Source organism: Telopea speciosissima, unplaced genomic scaffold (genome assembly GCF_018873765.1).
Source record: "Telopea speciosissima isolate NSW1024214 ecotype Mountain lineage unplaced genomic scaffold, Tspe_v1 Tspe_v1.0069, whole genome shotgun sequence".
Classification (NCBI taxonomy): domain Eukaryota; kingdom Viridiplantae; phylum Streptophyta; class Magnoliopsida; order Proteales; family Proteaceae; genus Telopea; species Telopea speciosissima.
Genome location: NW_025317405.1, coordinates 79,732 through 101,657, shown reverse-complemented (window position 1 = coordinate 101,657; position 21,926 = coordinate 79,732). Strand labels below are relative to the sequence as shown.

Sequence of the window (21,926 nt, the reverse complement as noted above, 5' to 3'; positions counted from 1 at the left end):
CCCCCTTCCTTGAGCCATTTAACCCTTGTTTCCTGCCTTCAGAAAATTTCCTCTTGAAGGAGGACAGCTTGCAGGTGTTTTCGCGCATCAGAAAGAGCACCCTTAGCCAAATCAGTTTGGTTCTGGTCATAATCAGCCTTTTCTCTACTGACCATATCTTCGGCATTCTTGACATATTGATGTCATACATTCCCCCTATTCCAAGAGCGGAGCTGTTGCCAAAGATGCTTCAACTTCATAAACAGCACATAAGAGGAGAGCCAAAACAAGGAATAGCCCACTGCTCCTTAACAAAAGCTTTGAAGTCAGGGTGCAATAACCACTTCTGTTGAAACTTAAAAGTTGAGATTCTAGCACTGGGAGGACCAGTGTAGTTTAGCCAAACAGGTGCATGATCAGAACACGTCCTATTCATATGAACCACCCTACATGAAGGAAAAGTAGCAGTCCACAAACTATTAAATAGGTCGTAGGTGCTGATGTATTATTTTGCTAGCATTTTCCTTCATATGCATTTATCTGTTTCCATTTTATAACCTTAACTGACCTCAGGAAATAACTTTTATCCTATGAAGGTACAAAGATGGCGAACCACTATCAGCTGAAGATCAGTCATTTGTACTTGATAGCGTTTTTACCCATCATCCTGATCAAGTGTCAAAAATGGGTGATGGAGTTGGCTATGTCATGGTATGTGGATGCTAACTTATCATTAGATTATCTTAATTTTAGTTTTCTATGTGAATTTTAGTATTCTAAGTGATATCAAATATATTATGGTCTTGCAAAAAGAAAATGAGGAAATCTTTCTGTACTAAGTGGCAAGAGGCTCCATTTTATGTTTGCTTTTCTAAATCTCTAGTTTCATTTGTGCTTATACATGAACCCCAAATTAGTTCATGTTAAAAATAAATTTAATCTTCAAGAGTACACTTTTTTTTTAGGGGGGGGTGTTTTCTTTTTTAAAATGATTTGGATTATTCAGGTTGGTTGGATGTTTGAAACTCTGGCCACCTGGCTTGAAAGATCCCGTGGCTGTTGTGTAAACTGCCTACACCACCTTTTTTTAAATGATTTGGAGCATTCAGGTTGGTTGGATGTTTGAAACTCCGGCCACCTGGCTTGAAAGATCCAGTGGCTGTTGTGTAAACTGCCTACCCATGTTGTGCTTTATATTTAGGTTTTTATGCAGATGGTACATCAAGAATAGGTAGAAGATAATTTGGATTATTCCACATCACTTATTCTACTTCTACTGGTATTGTACTGGACTGGAGTTTATGGAGCCTGTTCATGCACAACATGATTCGGGTTTGATCATAGAAAATATTCTCGTCTATCAAACCTGCGTATCCTCTTTATGAGGCTTTCTTGTGAATTCCAATGTGGTGGACAAAATCATATTTCTGCACGGCTCAATTTATAGTTCAAGTTTCACGCTCCCATAATCCATCTTCTCTTCGGAGAATCCACTTCAACTACTTGTGTCAAATAAATAATACACTATGAGCATGGAAATGATGCCCAGTATTCAAACCAGTCAAATATTTGCAACCATTAGGTCTATAAAATGGTTTTGGATGGTCGATAAGATGTATTGTAGAGATTATAGTCTAGATAGGAAATTTATGTCTATTATGGCCTGGTTTTCTTTGGAGAACTCCAAGCTGGAAATGGTTGAATAATTGCTTATGGATTCTCTGTCTGCCATGCATCACTAGGAAGGGAAATAGAGATTGTAACCTAGTTGTTTATTTAAAGACTACATTTCCAGGATTTTCAAATTAATGCTTATTAGCCAGAAAATATGATAGTTCGTTTTTCTGATTGTATTTTAATCTTTGACAGATTAATAAGCACAGTTCTTTCCAAGACAGCAGGTGTTTCTATGTTGTCTCTACTGATGGGAGAAACGAAGATTTTTCTAACCGAAAATGTATTGAGAATTTCATCAAGGGTAAGTACCCTGCTGTTGCTGAATCCTTCATTTCTAAATACTTCAAAAAACCCCGTTCCTTTGTTCATGTTGAACGAGAATAGTTTCAGTTTCTATCTGGATGTGTCTGTATTTGTGGATATAAATATCTATATACTCATATTGTGTAGCCGAATTGTTCTTTTTGTATTTTCTGATTATCTTGCTTAGTTCGTCCATATAGTGAAACCACCAGTTTGCAATCTTTTGGTTATTGATTCCACATCCATATTTCTTTATTATATCAATATGTAGATTATTTATGTAGCGCCAATCCAAAACAATTTTTTTTACTCGAAATTAAATTCAATTCAATTGATTTTGTTTTTTCAATTAGGAGGTAGTTTCCCTTCACCCACGGTGAATGGAGAATCCCATGCATATGGATTTGGGTGTTTGTTGTTCCTTCACCCATTTTGGAGGAAATTTTCTCCTTTCAATTATATTGTTTTCTCAATATTCAGATTGACAATAATGTATGGGATGAGCTTCACAGTGGCAGCCTGCTAGGCAGTTGGGCTCTAGCGTAAGTCCAGGGAAGGTCGCTAGTTCAACCTCCTAGCCCCCACCTTGAAAAAATACTAGTAGTTAGTAGTTTTTTTTTTTTTTTTGGGGTAAAGACTAGTAGTTAGTAGTTGTAGTGTTGCAATGAGTGTGGCCCAATGGGACCCCACTGCTGGCCCCTCAATGGGTCTGTCTTGTACCCTTGTGGGTGGTCTGTTTGTGGCCCCTCAGTGGGTCTTGTCTGGCCTAGTGGCCCTTTAACTTGCACCCAAAAAAGAAAAATTGACAATAGTGTATATAAAGAATATAATTTATAAGTTTGGTTTTAGTGTTTTGGGTTCAGGGTTTGTGGTGAATCTACTTTTATGAACCTTCTGTTTATGTTTGGGAGCACATCTTATATCATCTTATTATGAAAATATTGTGGGGTCAACCTCTCCAAAGTTCAAATCACCAATGGATATGAGTACCGTGAATGACTCGTTATTCTCCGACATGGATTAATCTTTTTTGCTTGGAAGGGGGAAAGGCACTGTAGACTTAAAAGACCTCGTACTAAAGGCTGGGAGTATGGGTATCAATTGCGATAGTTTCTGGGAAATCATGTTGGATTGGTTACACATTTTTGGGACCAGGAACAGAACTGTATTGGTTCAAATCGGTTCCAAACCTTGGAACCAGTACTATATAATGGGACAGTCAGGTTCTGATTTCTATCGGTTATTAATACTAATGATACAAGTTAGAAGATTTCGATCGGACAATGATAAATCCAAGAGAGAGAGTTCATCATTGGGCTTCGATTGAAATCCCTACTAAAAAAAATAAAAATGATGATTAAACCCTCATTTATATTTATTAAGAAAAATGTTTGTACTGGGGACCCATTGAAAAAACGTTAGGGTTTTGGCTTTGCAACTAGGTTAGGGTTTTTTTCTCTGTTTTATCTTTTCCGCCACCGTGCATTACGTTGCTATTTCCGCCGCAGTGCGTGCTTCAACTCTCCGCCATTAGTGCGTGTATTCCCTGTTCTCACCTCCTCAGTTCCTCCGTCATGCCGATCGGAAGCTCTACCGAAGAAGATGCTAATGAAGACGACGATGCCGCCTCCTATCCGTCGTGCTATCATCAGATCTCTCCTTTCTTCTGTTTCCCACGGTATTGGTTCGTTGAGACAGAAGGTTGGAGAGAAGCAGAGAGTCTCTCCATGTTTGAATTGTTCGACGCAGCCCCTTCTTGAGGTTCTGACCGCAGGTGGTTTAGATTCGCCGCTACTGCTCAATGCAACCACAACACCTAAGGATGAGCATCCTGTGCAGAGGGCACGGCACATGGGCTTCAACATGGAGAAGCGACCTCAGATACTCCCCCTTTCCAAATCGCTCCACCTACCCCTGGATCCACACTCTTCCTACCCTACTGCCACCGCCATTAACCTCTGCCATACCCCCCCTCCTTCCCCTTCCCCACCCCTGAAGCTCAATGGGATGTGTTTGATCGGAGTTTTTTGCCATTGTCGGCAAATGCTTTCAGTACTTGGGTTTTTAGTGGCTAACACCGGGGAGTTCTCTGTTAAAGGGGGTTTTTCTTTTTTGTTTATTTGTTTGTTTGCAGGTGATGCCGATTATGGTGCCGATGGCTCCATGATGAACGGCGACTCGATTGATCCGTCGGTCGTTCAATCTGCACCAACCACCCTTTGTCGCCGGACGACACTCCACTCACTGTTCCAGCGGATCTTTGCAGATCTGTTCAAAAGTAGGTTGTGGCAGCATCTTTGGTGGTCCTTTTGCCATCAATTGAAGTTCCACCCGCCGATCCATCAGACCCTTGCCTATCCGGCGTGTCTGTTTGAAAGTAGGCTGTGGTTGTATGTCGGCGTGTGTGGGCAGTGTGGATTGGTTATGTTCGGCACGTATGAGGATCCCTTTATTGGCACGTTTGTGCATGCGCTGAAACTTAGCTGTGTTTACAGCTTGATTTCTAGGGTAATGTTTGTGAATCAAACCCTAGTTAGGATGACCCAGTCAATGGCATGTGAGACCGGGTCAATTTCCACTCCTTGGTTTTGGGTACCAGTTATCCATACCATGTGTTTATCATGCTATCTATCAGTGTTTTGTCTTTTGTTCTTGTTTATTTGGCATTGGGCGGGCATGAATGAATAGCCTTTTTTTTCTACCAAAAAAAAAAAAAGATGATTAAACCCTCAATCCCACCCTCCAAGCCACCCGTCAAAAAAATATATTGGTGAAATTAATTGGTAACAAGGGGTTACTAAATGACTATGCACCTTGTTCCAATGCCTGCAAGCTCATAAGTTCTACAACAACTTGGGTGAAATGAGGTTCTACAGGTAAACCATGGTTTTTTGAGTTTTTGCCATTGGTTACTGATCGAGCCGCTGGAATGGAATAAGATGAGAATCTCTGGTTTTGAAAAAGCCTCTCCACTTACTCGTAACAAGCATTGTGATCCGTTTGCCAGAACCAAGGGGTCTTTCTGTGGAAACCTCCATGAAAGAATGGGTCTTAATTGGTTCCACCTTGTTAGGGCCAGGATCAGAACTATCCTGATTGACCAATCGGTTTCGAACCTACAACAGAAACTACTCCAACATAATAATGGGTGGGACAGTTAATGGAACGGTGTTGATCTGATTAGGTTTGGAATTGGTTTTTCGGTTCAGTTCTAATGAGTGTTGGTGTATCTGGAACTGAATCAGTTCTGAAATTCGATGCTCGAATCGAAGTTGCTCGGTTTCGGTTCTATTCAGTCCTTAATATGGTTTGGTTTCGAGTCATATACTCAGTCTTTACACAGTTCGGTTCTAGTTATTGTACTCGGTCCATATGCTATAATATACAATCCATAATATAACATATTGTTTGGTAAATCATAAATCTATTGATGATAAGAATGCGTAGAAGTCAAGGTTTCATTTATAGACAAATAATGAAACCAATGAGCGGAATTAGGCCAAACTGTCGTAAGCACTAATGATAGGGCCTTCCTGGCAAGGGAATGAGCTACACCATTTGCATCCTTAGAAGAAAAGAAAAATCAAATTCAATAAATAAAAAAAAAAAAAGACCCACTTGATGTGCATTAAGGGTTGAAATCAATTGATGGGTTGCAACCATTTGATAATCAAAACTCATTTGATGAGCTTTGAATTTTGTAATCAATTGATGAGTTGTAACCGATTGATAATCAAGACTCACTTGATGTGCATTAAGGGTTGAAATCAATTGATGAATTGTAACCGCTTGATAATCAAAATCCACTTGATGAGCTTTGAAATTTGTAATCAATTGATGAATTGTAATTGTTTGATAATCAAGACCCATTTGATGTGCATTAAGGGTTGAAATCAATTGATGAACATTAAAGTTTCCAATGGTATCGGCTTCTCCAGCAAAGGTTATCGCCTGAGAACAATTCAACACTTGATTTCATTCAAATAGTAAAACATATGCAGCCTTCCATACCTAATAACGAGTTCAACACGAACTTCAGATCGGCGACGAACAAGAAAAATACATTGGAAAACAAATCTTGGAGTGCAATGAAACAAATATCGACCGGCCTCCATTAGAGAAACCTCTACCTTGCCATAAGGATTCCATGTAGGGACCAACGCTTCGGTCATAGCCTGTATGCGATGAGATTTACTCGGAAAGACGCATCCCACCAGAGAATTATTCCAGGCTATTGCGGTGATATCCTAAAATTGTCCCATACCACAAACTCGTCTTCGTCATATTCGTCTGCGTCTGCGTCTGCCTCCATCTTAGAAACCTCCACTTCTGCTTGAACATTCCATGCCGAATTATCCCAGGTAATTACAACATTATCTTCAAATTCGCTCCCTACCATGAAGTCGTCTTCGCCTTCATCTTCATCTTTACCTTCACCTTCACCTTCGCCTTGGCCTAAACAACTTCCAATGGTCATGGTGATTTATTCAAAAGGAGAGAAGCAAACAGACACTAGAAGGAGAGAAAATACTCACAAAGGAAGAGAGAAGCAAACACTCACTAAGAGGAGAGAAAACTATGCAAATTATTATACCATAATATTGTTGTATAGTATAGTATAGTAGTATTACAAAATCTAATACTAACATTAGTAATATAAATTTTTAATATATTAGTATTATATTATAATATAATAAGTATCCAAATTCCATTCGTTTCATTTCTAAAATTTGGTTCGTATACTAAATCCTGAACCGAACCAAACCGAAAATCGAATCGGTTTTGAAAGCCAATACTCAAACCTAAATGAATTTCATTTGGGTCATCGTTTTAACTTATTCGGTTCGATTTGATTTCGATTTTCGATTCCTGTTTGAATTTGACACCAAGTCATATAATGGCAACCTTAGGGGGGAATTGGACACATCTGGATTGATTGTACCAACATATCCGTGGTCAGCTTCTTCATTAGTCAAAGAAGTTGGATTGAATGAACCATCCTAAAGGGGAATAGGTCCCCTTTATCTAATTGTAGTAATCATAGTTTTCAAAATTGGATATCATTTGGTTGAACTGGAAAAAATGAAACATGTTCTATTTTTTTGGTTCACATATTTTTCCGAGGTTTCTCACCCCCTCCCCTTAAAATCCGGAAAAAAAAAAAAGGAAATTGAATTCCTAACCTTCAGTACTATTTAAGAATTATGTTTGGTTTCTATTCTTTTGAATATTCAAGGGGATTTTTCCTTCAACCACATGTAAGGGTTCATCCTATAAATCTAAGGTCGTCATTACCCCCCCTATTTGTTGAAGGTTCGAAATGTCCTTCAAAGTTCCTTGACACCCATCCAAGCACAATGATGGCCATCGATGATGGACAAAGAGTAGGAGCACCTGCTTGGACGAGTATTTTAATAAGTTTGATTTAAATTTTTTGGCGTTCTTCAAACCCGTTGTCTAGGGAATGGTTAAGGGGACCTGCAATCTGACCAGCCCGGCAAAATCCGAAGGAGTTGAGATATTTTAGGAAAAGTGCAGTTAAGATGTGAATAGAGGTGGCAAAGAGTGGGACTTAGGAGCTTAGATAAAACTGACATTGGGAAATTTAAAGAATTTCAATTTTGTTTTCTTCTTGGACTACATAGGCCATAAGTAACTTACTTTGGGGATTAAATAAATCTTTTCAAAATCAAAACTAATATATGTAAAATAAATTTGGAAAAAAATTACTCAGACCTCCCGTGTTACGCTCGAAACTAAGGCTACTTCCATCTTTTTTCCAAAACTCCATCCCTCCTCTTAAAGTCTAACAGTGTTAACTTAAAAATGAAAATGAAAGTTTTAATCCCCAATATATTACTACAAAAAGAAACCCACGTAATATCAATTTGAACCCCCTAGTTAGAATCTGCAATTTCAAAACCCTTCCCCCCAAACACCATCTTCTCCCTCTCCTCTTACCCGCGACCAACTATTCAAACTTTTGCAGAGGTTTTTGTAATAGTTGATTTTCCTCGCCCACCACCATATGCAATCTTGTGCTTCTGCTCCGGAAGATTCCGGAGCAATAGACTCTGAGACAATGGAATGGTAAGGTTTTCTCCTCTGCCAACGCACCACTCTCATGTTTGTTCTCTGCTGACCTTGAGGAGCTTGACCTACTGACCATGGTAGAGCTTCTCGTACTTGGACACAAACTTCTTTCAAGGAAGACTCATCACTCTTTATCAACATAGTTCTTATATTATAATGTTTCTGCACTAGACCTTTCAATTGCAGAACTCGAAGAATGCATTGAATAGAGCTTTGACTTTTGAGTGCTCAATGGTCAAGCCCAGCAAGATCCGAGGGAATAGTTTCGAAGCCGCAGACGGTTCCTAAAGGAGATTTAATTTCTGCAAAGATGAAAACCATTTAATGGGCATTGGTCAACTCTCACCCTTGGAACTGTGGAAGCATAGCAAGTTTGGAGACCAGACATAAAAATCACACCAACTTGGATAGCTTGGTAACATTAATGCTATGTGCCATATTGCATTCAAAAGCACAATGAACCAGCGAAATACTGGCAGCGTACTAATCCTCTTAACAAAGTGGTTCAGATGCAAATAACTTACCGAACTTCATTACCTTGGTCAGATTAGGAACAAAGAAGTGGGCTATCCCGAAAACCCTTTGACGGTTGGACCAAGGTCGGATGTTTTTAATTGTGGATGATTATAATCATATATGTTGGATGCTTGCTATAATTTCTGTATGCTTGATGACTTTCTTATTTGAGAATGTATGCCTATTTTTTTCTTCAATTCTAGTACTTTATTGATTGATCGTATTTTACATGATACTCTAGGATGTCTAGAGAAAACTTGGAAGAAACTGAAAAAGATTTGGTTATGTGTATGACTCTACTTATATGTGCACAAGAGAGTTCATTGCACACTAAAGAGCCCATTCGTGATAGGGCATTGACAGGCCCAGAACGTGTACGTGAAGTCTTGGAAGGTCATGTAAATAGGTGTTATGAACAATACAAAATGGAACAACGTGTCTTCTTCAACCTCTGTACGGTAATGCGGGAGCGGGGATGGTTGGAAGATAGTCGATATGTTAGAGTTGACGAGCAACTAACAATGTTCATAACTATGGTTGGTCGAAACGAGTGGCTTAGAGATATAGCTAAACATTCTCAGCATTCACCAGAAACCATCGGTAGGCATTTAAATAGAGTATTGGAGGTTTTCCTTAAGTTAGCAGAAGTTAACATAAGACCACCACCATTTGATCAGATCGCCCCAGAAATTGTTGATAATCCCAAAAGTATCCTTTTTTCAAGGTAAGAGCAATTTGAATGAAAAATTTTACATACATATTACCATTATTTATTTTACTGCGATACCTTTTAATTCGATGCATATGACGGATTGTATTAAGATTGTGTTGGTGCTATCGATGGAACTCATATGGATGCACGTGTTTCTCTACACAAACAAATACCTTATAGAGGGAGAAAGGGAGAAACAACATAGAGCGTCATGTGTGCTTGTTCACATTATATGAAATTCACTTTTGTGAATAGTGACTAGGAGGGATCCGCAAATGATTGTCGAGTATTTGCAGTGGCACTCACAGATTCAACCTTACACTTTCCTCATCCTCCTCCAGGTAAATACAAAACCATCACCATTTAATAATATTCTATTGGTAGCATTATCAAAATATTTATTTATTATTATTATTTTTTAAAAAGCATTATCAAAATATTATATTGACAAAATCTTTCAACAATTATATTGTAGGCAAGTATTACGTATTAGATTCTAGATATCCACCTATTACAGGGTTTTTAACTCCATTCAAGGGCCAACGGTATCATCTCCGAGATTTTGAGTCAAGAAGAGCGCGAACCGTTAATGAACTTTTCAACCAAAGACGAATGTGTTAGGAATGTTATTGAACGCAGTTTTGTGTTGTTGAAATAACGGTTTCCTATACTAAGCAAAATGCCACGTTTTCCTCTTCCGACCCAAGGTCGTATTGTCATTGCATGTTGTGCTCTACACAACTTCATTCGAAAGGAACAACGAACTAACACAAATTTTGCGTGGTTTGGAGATGATAACAATTTAAAGAGACCCCCTGATGATGATAATGGTTGTATCCCACCTGAATATGGTAATTCTAACTAAAGAAACAGGGAAAGAGAGATGGATGAACTCAGAAAGAACATTGTAAACCAGTTGACTTTATCAAGAAACATACCTCCAATTGAATGAAAATTAATCAATAGTTTTTTTTTATGTGTAAGAACATTATGTTTAGTATTGAAATTATTTTGGACATGTAGAAATTAGTGATATTTTCTCATTCATTTGTGTCTCATTCATTTGTGTTATGAAAATTATGCCAAGGGATGAGATTTTTATGTCATTTGATAGAACTAGAAGAGAAAACTGTTTTTGTTAAAATGACAGTCCATACATATTTCAGTTTCTCTGTACTAGCATAATCAATTTTTTATCAAGTTTACCATACAACATTTGTTGATATGGAATTACTCAAAAAATCCAGAAACAAAAAAAATTGATTCTGACTCATAACCAATTTTTTGAAACAAAATGGTTGCTATACATAGCCCCAAGTGACTGCAAGGACCCCAACCTTGTATTTATAATACAAAACCCTAATCCTTGTCCACCCCCACAATGAAAAAGATTGGTATACCCCCATTAACCTTAAAGTAGTTTCAAGCTAGGTTTTATGCCCATTGAGTCACATTGCAAATTATCACTTTAAAACCTTGATTCAGTAAACAAATTGACTTATATCGAACAATACCAGAAGATACACCTTAATATATGTGTACAATTTTCTATCAGTCACAAACACAAACCACTAACAAAAATCGCAATAGAAAATTAATCATGATAACCGACTTGTGATCACATAAAGTTTGTTGTCATGCCCTTATGGTCATTTACTTTGATATTAACCATCACCCCTTAGGCAAATCGCTACAAAATCGGTTAATATCTAACCTTGGCTTACAGCCTAACTTTGGCTTACCGCCTAACTTTGGCTAAATACTGCATTTGACTATTACCGCCTTAAAACATTGATATATCAACAAAAATATGTATATAAATGCTAAACTAAGCAAAACCCGGCACATTTACAAATATCCATGCTCAACAAACCAAGTGTGTAACATTACAGTTAAGCAAGATGATTAAACTCCCACTGAGCTTCCACTAATTAATCAAAACAAGCAATAAACTCTCATTGATTACCTAAAATAAGCAATGTACCACCAAGTGAATTATACAAAACTTTTGAAACAACAGTCTGAACCCAAAACATTAAGCCTTTTCTTACTTGAATATACTTGATTTTAATGTATTTGGAACCGCTGAATATCTATGTGGCCCAATACCACCAGTATCTTCAATATCATCATTGGATGCCTTTTACACAAAACTATTTTTTCCCATGTTCCCATTATTCTATACTGATCTTATCGCCTAGAGTGTTTCTAAGTGCATCAAGTTTGGACAGTAACCCGAAACTCACTTTTACATTCACAACCTATTTTCCCTTAAAGTTGTTTCAATGAGAGTAAGAGCAGTAGAAAAATATTTCCAAAAAATAGACATCATGCATGGAGGAACAAAAAACAATCATCAAGATATTAATTATGAATAAATAGGTTAGTCAATTATATAATTCATGCAATTACCAAAATAAAACCAAATGAGAGTTACAACCGTTACTACATCCATATCCTTTGGGCTAGGAATGCATTGGTTCTCTTATTCATCTGTATTTACCGCGAAAGGAATAATAATTCCAAGAAATCCCATTACCTTTGGGCAGAAGGAACCTATAGATTACTGTCATATCCAACATGTGTTTTCTTAACTTAGATAACAACACCTTTGGGCAAATGTCACAAACTTTGCTACTAAAACGAAACCAGAAAAACATAAGATGTCCCACTTTGGTAGATTCCACCCAACCCTTTCATGGTTTCCCATAAAATATGTTGTGCAGCTAGACATATGCAAAAACATATTTTACAAGGCAAACACATATAGTTTTTTTTTTCAGTCTAAGTCGACCAATACTTTGGTGTGATATACCCACACCTAATGAACCATGCCAGCAATTAGAACTAGTAAACAAGAATTCTGACCGCACTACATTTTTCAACCTTTGGGTTGAAAAATACATTGGTCTTCTCACCGTAACTACTGCGAGAAGGCAATGACGTTCGAAAATCTCTTTCACCTTTGGGTGATTATAAACCCCTAGGCCATGCTTCTCAATTTATTGTGCATAAAACTTTTAAGCCTTAATAATGTCACCTTTGGATGAACATTAGCTACTTTGCTGCCAATGGAATTATGTATCCTTGAATTACAAAAACATCACAATAGGAACCAAGCATGCCACTTTGGTGGGTCTCACCTAATGCCATCATGACACTTTACAATCCTAACTATTGCAGCCACATTGGGGGTTCCAAAATCCTATGCACAAAATCAACTTTGACATTAAAGTCACTTTGATACATTTAAGTATCTCACTTAATCAGTAAGCCCCAAAACCGGGACACCCACAACATCTTGCAATTAAAAAATAGAGAAAATCGAGTCTGTATCCACCATAATATCATGTAATTCTACCTTTGCAACTTGTACATGTGGGATTACAGTAAAACAATGCACATAAAAAATCATTAACTTCACATTATGAGCCATATAATGCCTGGCTACAATTCCATACTCATTAAGAATTATAATTGGCCTAAACATGCATTCAAGGGTACAAGAAAATGCAAAAAAAATCAAAATCATGCTTTATGATTATCCAAAGTATGTCATATTATATAACAAAACAAAAAACACGAAAAAACTGACAATTCATAAAGAACCGCACCTCAAAATTCGTCCAAATGAACTCATACGGGCCTCTGGAAGTTTCTGATTAGAAACAATAAGTAAGATGGTTCAAACCAAAGACAACGGTTCAATTTAAGTCAGACCGAGGATGAACTGGTGAACCAATTGGTTCGATTGGGGCCAACCACATTGGGTGCCAGTCAGATTTCTGGGTTGACGACCATTCAGGTCTTGGGTCAGGTCGGGTCAGAGTTGGCCGGGATAGTAAATCTTTGGTCGGGTCTAATTGACCGGGTTGGGTTCTCTTGGCTCGGTTAAACTTAACATGCAAGTAACGAATATTCCCCTTTAAAAAAAAAAAAAAACCTTTGGCGAGTGAGATCCACTCGCCATTCGGTTGGCACGTGAGAGCGCATCCCACACCGGCCGAGGCGATCCACCCGCCGTTTTACTCATCTCGTCGAGAGCTTTCTCACGGTGGTGTCTAAAAAAATTTTCACCGGACAAAATTTCATGCAGCGGCGGAAACATGTATGGATTTGCCGAAAACCAGACGGAAAATTCGTTCTTCGTCGTTAAAAAATCGATTAAAGTTTTTAAACATGCAAGCAATCGATTCTATGTCTGTATGGATGGCTTTACTACCAATTGTTAGAAAATCATTGAGTTTTGTGAAACCCTAATCCATCCCTATACAGTGAATCATAACACGATTGAATAAAAAGAACAGGAAAAATAATGTGTACCTTGCACCCACATATGTTGGAGAATAAAAATATAGAATAATCAATTATCCTTTGTGTCGCCATCATTTGCGAATGAAGCCTTGGTCAGGATCTTCTTCAGTCTCCTTGTCTCACACACACACTTCTCACATTTTTGGTGGGAAGAACAGAGAATGAGATAAAGTGATTGCAGGGACCCCAACCTTGTATTTATAATACAAAACCCTAATCTTTGTCCACTCTCATAGTGGAAAATACTAGTATACCCCCCCAATTAACCTTAAAGTAGTCCTACGCCGGGTTTTATGCCCATGGACCCACACCAATAGATTAGAGTATAATTAATTAAGCTCAATATAATATTTGGAAATAGCTTACACTAGTTATGGTTTTGGTTTCAAAATTTGATCCATTCAAATCAAAACTAGAAGTCCTACTACTATTATATTTCTTCTAGATCTCAGTTTTTGTTACTGATTTTCTAGATCGAGCCCCAAATTTTTATTCTACTACTATTGCTGAATCCGAATATGATTTTAGACCAACATTACCTATCAATTTCAAAATTCCTTCTCTTACTAAATATCTTCAATTATGATTTCTGAAACTTGATTTTTCTCTGTTTTCTGGTCTCAAGTTAATCTGTATCTGATTGTAATTACATTGTCTTATTCTGATCTGAAACCCCATAGACCTGCCCATCAAATTCTGCCGCTTTCCAACTTTCCTACTCCAAGTAAGATTACTCTATACTTTTGAATTTGTCTGTCATATTTAGATCATCTTCTGCAGACATGTGATACTGATTAATTAGAACAATCTACCAAAATTTTATCATATTATTTTTTTTCCGATTGAGTTATTCAATTTTCTCTTAATTTTATTCTTATTCTTTTACATGTGATCCTATTGCAAGCTAATCTTCCAGTAGAATTCCCTAGATCAGGTTTAGCACTACATTATCATGTTAAATCTCTACGGGTTAAGTTCAGGGTCAAGGTCAAGGCCAGCCCGATCCTGGATGGTGAAATAGGGTTAGGGCCAATTAGGGCGAACCCGTCAGGCCCTAACCAATTAGGGCCAATCAGGGCGGGCTTGGGTTAGGCTTGGTCCGGGTCTACGCCTCTCCCTAAAAAGAAATAACAAAAAAGAAAGGTTAATTTGTCAAGTAAAATAAATAGAGAAAAAAAAGCTGACTAGTAAAATAAGGAAGAGATATCGGAGAGAGAGAGAGAGAGAGAGAGAGAGAGAGAGAGAGAGAGAGATGGGACGCGTATTACAAGTTACAACTGTCACGTAATACCATTAAATTAAAAATTAAGAATAATATAAAACTTTCATCTCTCTCAAAATATATTCAATCCAAATCGACTCCCATACCTCTCTGATACTCTCCAATGGCGACCTGTTGAGATCCGACTATCATGTTTTGATGGTCACGGAAAACCTGAAAACAATCTTAGGAAAAGCTCGCCTCGCTGTGGACTTTTGGAATCGCTCCATTCGGTAGCCGCCGTTTCGGTGAGGTAGGTTATATTTTTTCTCTGGAAATCCTTTGATTTTACTCTCTCCCTCCTCTGTTTATCTCTCCCGCACAGCCCCCCTATTTCTCGTTCACACTACTCACCACTTCCGCACAACCCCCCATCGATGGCGATGACGGTGATCTAGGTTCGACGCTCTGGTTCTGTCCCCATACCCTGTCCGTACGCTCCCCTCTTTCAGTTTATAGAAATTTTCTCGCGAACCCATTCCAAACTCTGGACTTTTTTTTTTTTTTTTTTTTGTGACTTCCAAACACAGCTAGGGTTAGGAGACGGAGAGACCAGACAGCGGACAGATTTTGTTCTTTTTTCTTTCACGATCTACGTCCTCGTCTGATCACGGTTTTCTTTTCTTTCTCTCTTTCTTTGTGTTAGGGTTTAGAGTTTTGTCTTATAGTTTCGATGAGCTTAGATGGAGAGACCAGACAGCGGACCGATCTCGTTCTTTGTTCTGCATTTGTTCGTCTTTCACGGTCTACGTTGTTGTCTGATCAGTGTTTTATCTTCTGTGTGTGTGTTTGGGTTTAGGTTTTTTTCAGTCTTCATAGTTTCGTTGAGCTTAAGCCCTTATTCCCCTCCTCAATTTTCTTCTAGGGTTAGGAGACGGAGAGACCAGACAGCCGACCGATCTTCTTCTTTGTTCTTAATTTCTTTCTCCTTCACTGCTCTGTCCGACACTGAGTCTTCCACGGTAGACTTCATACCTGATCAACGGTTTTGTCATACTCCCTCTCTATCTCTATCTGTGTTATAGTTATGTATTTTCCATTTTATCATAGTTTCGTTGAGCTCAATTCCTTATCCCCTTTACATGCAGCTTTGTTAGGGTTCTTTTTTTTTTTTTTGTTCTTTCGCATTGTGGAAGAGAGTATCTCTTTGCGGGGCCGGGAGCCGCAGACCAAGGTTAAGCGGGAAGTCTGGCCTACGTTGGGAGTCTCTCCCTGTTCTGGTCAATAAATGTAACATAAATTTTTTTTGATTATCTTCTAATACTATTATTTCTTGATTCAATATGGGTTCAAAATCAACAGCTTTTGCTTTTCTTTTAAGAAATTATATTTAAAATTTCATTTGTATGATTGTCACCCTATGTTGTTTCTTTTTTTTATTATTTTTGAGCAGAGAAGTTGTGATCTTCAATTGTACTTTTAAAATATTTCTTTGTAAATTTTAACATAGATTTTAACTTCTACTTCTTTGCACTGTAACTCTTTCCATATTGAATTGTTCAAACTGTGGTGTAGATTTCTAATGAAGGAATTTAGAATTTTAGATTCCTCTGCACTATTTAATTGGCTGCTGCATTTAATTGATTTTTATTATATGGACTTCCTTGGCGTTGAACACATAATATACTAATGGAAAGACAAGGCGCTAAACGCCCTCGTCTACAAATATCTTTCCTTTTGGGTTGTCCAATTTTGAAAGATGGTCTTTCTATGACATCTGAATCCATGTTAGCTCGTATTCCCAAAGTATACTGGTAATGGTAGGATACATAAAAAAAGTCAAGTTCAAAGTAAGTTGCTTAACATCTTTATGTGGAACATCAGGTCAGAAACAGGGTGCACTGCATGCTCTAGTAGTGCTACAAGGCAAAGCAAACTGGGTACAGTATCCCTGCTGCCTATTGCATAGTGTTACAACTCAACCATTTGGTTGTGTATTAAATGTCAGTTTACCTACTTAAACTGAAAGCCTGAAATGAAGGTTATTTTTTTACTTCCACTTATGATTTTTAAGATTTCCCAAATACGTAAACAGTTCCACCTGTCTTACATTGATGGAAGCTTTCCATCAGCGACTGTTTTTTTTTTTTTTGGTGAGGTCCTGTTTTCTTGGTTTATTTGTTCAAGGCATATTGTCATACTGAGTCTGGAATGATGAAGGATGGAATTGAAACTCATGCTACTGCAGTTCACAGCATGGAGGACTGTCAACTACATTATTGGATATGGACTAGTGCCATTATTCAAGACACTTGAAATCCATGACAGATGATATATGATTAAGATGTATAATGATAAATTTTGAAGTTTGTAGTGCTCAAATTGGAGTTATCTTAAACCATGTAAATGGCTCACGAATAACATGAGTGACAAGTCTGTTCAACTCGAATATCTTATCATTTCCTTAGGGTTATGTCAAGGTCTTCATCATACCGTGTTTTCTTTTGATTGAATTTTCATTTCATTTTGGTAAATTTTTTAAAGTCAACAGTAGTTTTACTGCATTTTCTTTATTATGGTTGACTAGATATTTTATATTCAGGTTTCAACCCTTTGCTTGATTTTTTTTTTGTTTCTGTGCATTTTCAATGGCAATGTTTCACACTGATTTTCTATTGTATAGAATAATGCATAGTATGTAGGCTTCCACTTATATGATCATTTAAATTTATTCTTTGGTTACAAAACAGATTTGAATTCACATGAATACTTCTATGGTTTAATGGCAACTCAAGGAGAATGGTATTTTCAATTAAAGGAGGCAAGTTATTATTGGTTTTTATCATTATGAAATTTGATGCTTAGATGAAGGAATGAGAGTGACACCGTGAAAGAGGTTCCTTAGACTATGATAAAACAGAAACAAATTATATTCTTTGGACAAATGGAATCACAATCAGTACTCATGCACAGCTGCAGTCCGATTTTCATTGTCCTTATGTCGGATGCGTAGTCCTGGTGCCCTTTAGTTAGTAAATCCGAATAAAAATTGACAGCCATAATAAAGTAATGTAGTCCTAGATAGATAGGAGATCTACTAGGAGCCAAACAACCAGGGTCTGGTAAGCTACTGGTTCGATGGGACAGAGTTGGAGTTTTAGGTCAATTTTAGGGTTAGGTTTAGGGTAATGGGGATGTATCTTATATGGTAAAGCTAGACAGGTGTAGGGGAGTCTAAGGAAATAGGTTTTATAAGTTTTGAATGGGTAGAAGTAGGTTAGATGTATTTGGGGAGCAACTAGGGTTAGGGTTTTGAAAGATGGAAGATGATGGAATCTAGGGTAGGAAATCAGGTTGTTGAATGGGCTTAATATTTAGGTCGAGTGTGGGTAGGATGGAGGGGAATAAATGTTGAAAGTTGCAGCTAAATCAGATGGTTAAATCTGGAGTTATGGAGGTTTCCTAGTAGAGATAGGAGAGAGTAAAAGTGTAATTTCAGACAATCGGCTTGGTGGATGATACTGAAATTTGGATTGAGTCTCTCTTAGGGTTTGAGGAAGATTCGATCAAAATTTTAGTAGGTTCTAACGGTTAGATTTGGCTGGGTAGAATTCTCGCGAAAATCACTTTGCATGTGACCTTCTAGAAGGAAGAAGAATAGTTGCAGGTTTTAGGGTTCTAATGGATCTATGGTATTAATGGTGGATGAGGAAGGTAGTAAGGATTGAGTATTGGCAATGGGGATCAATGGGGCTGGGTTTAGAGGATTAGGAGAAGAAGGGGGATGGTTAATAATGTCAAATACTTGCTGGGAGTTGCAGGTCTTCAATGGCAGCAGCTTGAAGCCTAGAAACAGGTCCTCCCGATCTACAAGATGCAAGGAGTTGATTGGAGGTCCACCAATCCCTTATAACAGATCCTCTCGGTCTATATGACGTAAGGAGTCAACAGAAGATCCACCAGTCCCTTCGCCTTGATATAGACTCACAAGGCAACACTCAACAGAGCAAGGCAGCAGCAAAAACTATTTTATTAATCATATTCGTATTCAATACTTTGCCCCCTTACAACCTTATATAAAAGACTCAAAATTAGACTTTTACACTAAAAAGGAAAGGCCTAACCCAATCCTTAACTTATTAGGTAACTTATTAGGTAACTTAAACTGACTAGGAAACTAAAATAGACTCAAAATAGAGTCTTAATCCAGTCCAACTAAACAATTAAAAGACAAAACTACTAAAATCACTTAAATTGAACCATTGGTTTAAACTAGCTTTAGGACTAAAACATCTAATCCCATATGCAACCTAATTACCCATATTTTAGGCCCTTAAAAGTGGCTTATTACATAGAAAACCATGGGATCAAAGGCCCAACATGTATATAACCCAAACCTAGACTTATTCCTAATAAAATAAGCCCATTTTGGTGATGAATCTGCATCATAAAGTCATTTATATACAGTATATTTAGTGTTCATTTACTGACTCTTGTACCAACTCCGTTAGGTTCCGAGTGCTTGACCACCTTTTTGTTCATGACAAGTGCTGATTTGATTTTACCAGGTCCATGATGAGACTCTTCATAATTCTGTTGATTTTTCATTTCCATCCTTTTTCTTACCACCGGCCAGGCCCACCTGGACCTTTTCCCTTCGAATGACTCAATACTAAGCTATTGAATCAAGGGCAATATTTCTCTCGATAGAATGGATTGCAATCAACGAAACCTTATACCCGGGAGGATGCTACACCAGGTTGGGGTTCTAGATCCCCCTAGTAAAGCCATTTATTTGCCCACTATTCGTGTCAAAAGGGCAACCCAGATAATGTTAAGTAGCTGATATGGCCTTTTTAGGGATTCCTTTTGTAACTGCAACCATGCAATTCAGGCTTTAGTTTATTTCAGTCTCAAGGACCAATCAAAGAAAAAAAAATGCTTTCCATCTGACAATAAGCAGTCAAAAGTATACAAACATGAATGAGCTCTGTAAATGGTAACCAAGTAGTTCCTTGAGATTACTTTTTCTAAGATGGATAAGAATAATTAATCATCTTTGTATCCTAAATTGTCAATTTTCACCAACTTAAAGTTGAATTATTTCAGGTTGGTTAATGAATTTTTTTTTGGCTAATGGCTGATATTTATGGGTGTTATACATGATTTATTATGGCTTGTTCCATGCAATATTAGTATCTTGTATGAGAAGAAATTATATTTGTGTCCTGCCAGTTTTCCTGATTTCTGTTGAAGTTCTTCGTAAAGGAGGTTTTGTTGTTGACGATGTTTTGTTCTCTTGATGATGCTCTCACATAGGTCACACAATTGTTGGAGAAAAAAGACAACGGGCACGCCATTGACACATGTGGCAATCCCAATGGAGCAACAACCGTTTATGATTTGAAAAGGAAGTTTGATGAATGCCCTAGCATACTACAATTGGATGTGCCAAATGCCTCAGAGGTAACTTCACTGTCTTCTTATTGATATCAGAATCTCATTTCCCTTTGAAGGTCACTCATTAAAAGGTCAAAGTGAAAATGCTGTTTGCTTTATTTTGAAATTGTAATTTTTCCTTTAGTCTTATACAAATAGAAACTCTAAACCTATGCAGAATGAACTTGTGGATCAATAATAAATTGTCAGTGTATATGCCTATATGGTACATGCCAACTTTTTGAAACTTCTCCATAAGGATTTATGCATGACTGACTGCCTGTTGAAACTTCTCCAAAAGGATTTATGCTGCAACTATAGTTTTATAGAAATAGAAACTCTCTAAACCTATACAGAATGAACTTGTAGATCAATAATAAGCAGTGGGAGCTCATGGCTCATGGCAACCTGTTGAAACTTCTCCAAAAAGATTTATGCTTCAATGACAGGTAAAACTGATGCAATTAGACGTTGGATAAATTAGGAATTAATTTTTTTATTTTTCTTTATTTCAGCCGTAGATACAAGTAGGGTTTGAGTCAAAGTTGTTTTAGTTTTACAGTCCAATTAGAGTTGAATTTTTGTTTTAGATTTAGATAGAGTCGATTCTAATTTAGATTTCGACAAGGATTAGGATTTTATTTTCTCTTTAAATATTTCTTGTAACCAGCGTATTATTCAGTTTTTGGAGAATTGAATGAAATTTTTATTTGAGTTGAAGCAATGCTTGCTGTGAGCTGCTCCTGTCTCTATCTCCCTCTTCGATTTCTTCTTTAATTTTCTGCCTCTTTCCCAACCTTAAACCCACTCCCTGCTTCCCTAATCTCATATTATAACCTTGGTTACTGAGTTTTTTTCTCTCTGGGCGGTACTACTAGATTCAGGAAAAACATCATTGGATCCTTACACACATCGACTGGTCCTGAGATTTGATTCACGAGTTCTCTTCCTTAGTGCGATTTATCTCCCGGATCCCTGCTTCCAATAGGTTCATATGTTGTGAGTTACAACTCAGATTCAGATCTGGTTAGTATCTTGTCCGCCAGGTTCTGGTTACAGAATTTTCTTGAAGTTATGGCTTGTTGATTTGGTCTGATGCTGGTTGGAATCAAGAGTGGTTTTACTAGCGATCTCTCTGCCAAAGTTGCACTTCGAATGGACAACCATAGAGGGAGTTCGAAGGATTAGAGGAGCCCTGGGTTTTACCGTTTCATGTTTGTCAATTTGCAAGTAAGGGCCTAATAATTTTATTAAACCCCCCCCCTTATTTTCTGATATTATTTTGTTTACCTCCCATTTAGGTGTTCCTATTCCAAAAACAACTCCCATTAACACGTTATACCCATTCACTTGTTCCTCTTTTATTAGTTGATTCCATCAAATTACGGTTCTGCCAGTCATCCATCAAAAGCTTCCATTAATTACCATTCTGCCATTGCTCTTGTGAGGCTTCATATATTTACTGTTTTGCCATTCAATTTTTGATTTGAGTGCTTCTTTTCTTGGGTGGGCCCATAAGCAACCCAATAAAGGGTTATTCCAATCCGGGTACATGCCAAGGTTCTAAGACTCGGGTCTCGGTGGCATCTCGGCCAAGTCAGAAACCGAGTCTTGGTGCAAATTTTTTTTTTTGACTCGGGCCCCCAACTCGGTGGGTTTTACACATTTTGGGTCTGAAACTTGGTATCCAGC

The 21,926-nt window shown here is 37.6% G+C and overlaps 1 long non-coding RNA gene across 1 annotated transcript; it reads left to right on the top strand.

Annotated features, from left to right (window-relative positions):
- The first annotated feature begins 481 nt into the window (after positions 1–481).
- On the top strand, positions 482–2,192 carry LOC122647508. Its single transcript, XR_006330911.1, has 2 exons — positions 482–690; positions 1,849–2,192. It is a non-coding gene; the product is annotated as an uncharacterized LOC122647508 (long non-coding RNA).
- Positions 2,193–21,926: the final 19,734 nt, after the last annotated feature.